Source organism: Helianthus annuus, chromosome 2 (genome assembly GCF_002127325.2).
Source record: "Helianthus annuus cultivar XRQ/B chromosome 2, HanXRQr2.0-SUNRISE, whole genome shotgun sequence".
Lineage (NCBI taxonomy): Eukaryota > Viridiplantae > Streptophyta > Magnoliopsida > Asterales > Asteraceae > Helianthus > Helianthus annuus.
The window spans coordinates 28806856-28812315 of record NC_035434.2 but is presented as its reverse complement, the minus strand read 5'-3'; the positions used below and the strand labels follow the sequence as shown (position 1 = coordinate 28812315).

Genomic DNA, 5460 nt, shown 5'->3' with positions numbered 1-5460 from the left:
CTTTTGGAACGGTCCTCAACGATTTCCCTATGAGCGATCCATGCTAATTTCACATAAGCGATCCTAAATCTTGTCACATGAGCGGTCCTGAACTGAAATTTGACGCGAATCGGACCCGAAAAACCACGATTTCTCCAAAACGGCTTGGAGTTTCGATGTGAAACTTGGTAGGGTTTTAATTCTATGTATTTCGCACAATATATTAGAAATTCAGGCAAAACGAACCGTGAAATCACGTTCAATTTGTTGAATTTCCGTAAAAACCGTAAGAAACGAGTAGAAAATGAAGAAATCAATGAATCCGGATCTGATTTGGCTCTGAATTCGCTTAAATCTGGTACGAAATGATGTGTTTGATCTTGCAATCGAGCTCCTAGCTCTGATACCACTTGTTGGACCGGTTTTGCGACCGTTCGATTGCGTAACGAACGTTTCACGTGCGGAATCCGTGAACGAACGTGACCGAACACACGATAACGTACTACTAATGTGATTCCATTGCTAAACTTGACGTGTACGGTACAAGAATCACAAAATACAATACTTTCTCTCTCTATTTTCTCTCTCTAGAAGTCTTCTCCTCCAAGTCTTCTCCAAATCTTCTATCAAAATCTCTATCAAGAACTAACTAAACTAGTGACATAATCCCCTATTTATATGGTCAAGGCACTTTAATGATAGTTATCATTAATTACAAGTTTGCCACCTTGCCATTTCTATCTAGATACGACATTATGCGCTTGATATCTTCCGGCTTTTCACTACGACTCGGATTGACGAAGGCGATAGACAATAAATGCATCAACAATCTCCCCCTTGGATATTTCCGTAGTCAATCTCGTAATGAAACTCGTAGCGACTTGACTTTCTCTCTCTCTAAAACTCGAACAAAGATGTAGTCGACAGACAACTGCACTAACAGCGTTTAAACCGAAAAGTCAAGCGTTATCGATAAACACTTTGACTTTTAATCGGTTGAGCCATTGTTCGCGTCAAACATGGCTACGTGATCGTAATTAGGTTGGTATTTAACCCTCTAAAGGGCACCTCCTAATTACCACGTTTACTTAGTTTAATTGTCGGGTCAAATTAAAGTCAAATGGGTTAGTTCAAATAAAATTCATAAATAATGATATAAAAGTTATAAAAATCAGTTTTGTCACTTAATGACTTGGTAAATATTAGTTGAACATGTCTAAGCATGATTTAACCCGACAATTCTAAGTATAGGCTCGGTTCGCAACCGAAAGTCGCAAAGTTTGACCTTTGCTTTGACTTTCAGTTCTGACCCGAATTAGCTTGAGTTTATTTATGCCTTAGGGTCCTTTCTGATCATGTTATATGATAGTATAACCTCCCAAAGTTATACTACTTGGTTCTTTAGAATTAAAGACCATCGCATGTTTCCATAATGCCTAAATGTGACCATAATGCCCTTTAGTGTTAAAACAAGATTTTTGAAGATGTGAAAGGACTAAAACCTTTATTACTGATCTATAAGCATGTCCATAAAATTTCACATCAGTTTGAGGTCTAGATTAGGAGATATGCTCATTAGCGTAATTAAGAAGCTTTTCGGTAAATTAACCGTATGATTAACATATAGCCTATCTAAACCCAATTTTTGATACCAAATTTTTTACCCACTGATGTAATATAATATTTTAGGATTTTTGAAGATTTTTATTTATTTTTAGGCTGATCATAACCCAGAGTTCTAAGCTTAATTCGGTAGTTGTCGGTTTTACCCTTTAAGCCATAAAATGAGTTTTACCCAACCTTTTGATACCAAATCGTTTTCTATTAGTATAATATGATAAATAGAATATGTTAAGCCTTCTGGAATAGTAAAAATATCAGCTTCCCTTTAAGAACCCGGAAATAGCTCAAATCGCCATTTTAAGCGTTTTTACGCGTTTCAAGCGCGTAGTATGTATTAAAACCATTTTAGGTGTATAAGACTTGATACCTACTGATGTTTTAAGTAAACTTTTATACTTTAGCAGTAAGCAAAAGTCTTGAACTCAAAATTCTAGTTTTGACCTTTTAAGCATATGTGAAATGACCAAAATACCCCTTCGAGGCATAAGTTGGTTTTAAATTCATTTTTGGGCATAATGGAAGATATCCTAATGATATCACAACATATCAAAGGCATATTAACTTATGGAACATGTTCATGACTCTTATGGTTACCCGTTACGCATGTTTCGCGTTCGGATCAGCCAAGGTAACTAGTTTGCATATATTAGCCGAAACGGGTCAAACCAAATCATTTTGTCTCAAAACCCAGAATGTGTACAAGTTACCCATGTTAAACGAGCATACAAGCTTGTCGGGTCAAAACCACATTCTAAACCGGTCTTCGCCTTATCGTGCGTTTGAACCGTGTTTTCCTTTTGAAAACTAACCGGTCTAAGTATAAGCTTAATTAAAGACCCGTTAGGATTCTAATAGGTTATTAAAAACCTTCGTTCCAGATTAGGAGCCCAGTAAAAGAAACGTGCACTTGCGGTATTTGAATTATACTATTGCTCAGGTAAATACCCTTAACTTATTTTCCCTATACGGGCTTGGGATACGGTACTATAAAAGTACCGCTTGGTCGGGTGTATGTAGTCATTTAAATCGTATTGTGATTGATGTATTTACATAACATGTTTGATATGTATTATTTGGTGTATGGCCCCTGGGGGTTAAATGACCATGTCCCGGATATCCTTGGCATCATTCATGAAATGGCCACGACCTAAGCACGTGGTGTAGGCGTACACCTGACAGCTGCATTATGTAAAAACTGGTATCCCACTATAAGGAATCGACCTTGTGGGCATTTACCTGTGGCGCGTCAGTTAACTTAAGTCCGGCCCTACAAACCGGCCCTAATGGACGACAAATTAGTAAAAATCTATACAAGATTCTTTTGAATAATTGTCCCAAGTTATAAAATATTTTTGCCGAAGTGCATTCAAATCAATTTTCAAACTCTTTTCAAAATGAGTCAGTTAAGTTGTATTTACCAGTGCAAACTGACGTATTTTCCAAAAAGGCTAAGTGCAGGTGCTAGACGAAATAGGCTGGTTACTCCAGGCATCATTACTCAAGTCTCGCAAGCTTTAGATGTCAAAGTCTGTTGAACAATTTTCCTTTTTATCTTGATCCGCCTGTGAATCTGTTTCAACTGTGTTGTAATACTTAAACATTACATTTTGTTCAGTTGAAATAAATCTATATGTTTTGCTTCCGCTGTGCATTTATATGTTGTGTTGTTTGACTATGATGATATCAATGACGTCACGATACTCCCCACCGGGCCCACCGGTGACACGTGGAAAATAGGGGTGTGACAGTGCATCATCCATTTGATTTCTCCTTTGCATCTCCGCTTGCATACTCTTTAACATTTCCATCATCTCGTTTCCACCCGAAGACCCCCCTTGCTCTTAACCCGTCTGGTATTGCCTTTGGTACCCTTGATTGTTCCCACCTCTATATCCACTTTGATTATTGTAATGTTGGCGTGAACCAAAGTTACCTTGACTTCCTTGAAAATTCGGGTTTGCTTGATTTGAAGGGTTCCCGTACCGAAAATTTGGGTGGTTTCTCAACCCGGGGTGGTAAGTGTTAGAATTCATACTGTAGTTTCTACCACCCCCTCCTTGACCTTGCACCGCATGAACTTCTTCATATTGCCCTTCCACTCCTTGGTAATTTTCAGCCGCATGCCCTATTTCATTGCAAATAGCACAAACATCATAAATTTGGTTAGAGGTTTGTACATTACCATCGTCGACCGCATGCACTTGAGTTCGGGTAACGGGCGGTCGTGCTCTCCTCGACGCTTGAGCTTTTCGTTTTGATGTAATTGCCATTTGCTCCAAGAACTCCCAATCGTTATGCTCGTAGTTTGTACCAAAAGTCCCATTTGTGATGGACATTAAATCACGAGCATCTTCGGCACTTAACCCCTCATGGAAGGCATTCATCAATTCCCAAAGCTCAATCCCATGATGAGGGCAATTCTTGATCATCATATTGAAACGCTCAAAGGCCTCATGAAACATTTCACCTTGTTGTTGTTGAAAACTCCTCAATCCCTTCCTAGCATCATTGGTCTTTTGAGCGGTGTAAAATTCATCTAAAAATATTTGTTGCATCTCCGCCCAAGTGTAAATAGATGCTGAAGGTAGAGTGTAAAACCACTTCTTTGCCTTGTCTTCTAGAAAAAATTGAAATAATACCAACTTGACATCATCGGCCAAAAAACCTTGACTCCCAAGAGTGTTGCAAATCGAGTCATAAGCTTCCAAATGGAAATAAGGCTCCTCTGTTGCTAAACCCTTATACTTCGGCAAACTTTGCAATGAATTGGTTCTCACCTCAAATGTTCTCCCTTGGTTATTGTGAGGAATAACTACCGGTGAAGGATTGTGAGTAATTACCGGCCTAAAATGCGCTTCAATGCCTCTCGCATGTTCTCTAAGATGCCTTCTTGGTACACCCAACCGGCCCCTTGGACGAATAGGACCCATTGGTCTTTGTATAGGTCCTTGTGGTGCGAATGGTGGTTGAAACTGTTGTTGTGGCATCGGTGGGTGTTGAATTGGCCTTTGGAATTGTGGTTGTACATTTTGTGGCCGAACTTGCTGCAATGGTATAGGACGTTGCGCTTGTGGCCCTTGTGGCCTTGGCCGAATATGTTGGGTATGAGTTGTTGTTGTGGAATCCCACCAACATTTGGCATTCCTTGAATTTGACCTTGTACATAAGCAAACTCCCCTTGATCTCCATCACCCCCATAGGCATATCCGTCTTCATCATAACCCTCAAAATCCTCATATCCCTCATCATATCCATCTCCCCCTATACCCGAGTATTGCCCAAATGGAAGAGTCGAATATTGGAAACCCGACTGGTTCGATGGTCTAATTGTAGAAGTAGCATGGACAATAGTTGAGTTTGGTGCTATCGTATAGTTTGAATAGGATTGACCCGCACTTGGGAAGAAATGGGTGAGAGGTGGAATTGTAGTAGAAGGGTTAAAAGTAATGGTCGGTTCTTCTTGAGTGGTAATGGGTTGTGTGGTGTTGGTTGGCGTAACATCATGAGGTGGAGTAGGTTCGGTAGTGGTGTTAGGCATGGTAGTATTTGGTGAAGGTTGAGTGGATGATGGTATAAAAGGTGGTATAAGTTCACCCGTAGTGGGTGGTGGTGGTGGATCCATGTATCGAATTGTTGTGATTGGTGTAGTTGGTGTTGTTGGTGAACCACTGATTCTGTTTTCTCTTAGCAAAATTTTGTTTCCTCTTAAAATTCGCTCAATTTCCGAATCAAATTCCAATGGTGAAAGCTTGTGAGAGCTCCTAGTACGCATGCACCTATAAATACCTGCACACTAACACACCAAGCGTAAACCAGAAAAATAACAGACTTAAAAAGAACAAAAATAACACACGTTGC

The 5460-nt window shown here is 39.7% G+C and overlaps 1 non-coding gene across 1 annotated transcript; it reads left to right on the top strand.

Annotated features, from left to right (window-relative positions):
- The first annotated feature begins 4002 nt into the window (after positions 1-4002).
- Positions 4003-4108, top strand: LOC118489821. The gene has a single exon (XR_004887834.1). It is a non-coding gene; the product is annotated as a small nucleolar RNA R71 (small nucleolar RNA).
- The last annotated feature ends 1352 nt before the right edge of the window (positions 4109-5460 follow it).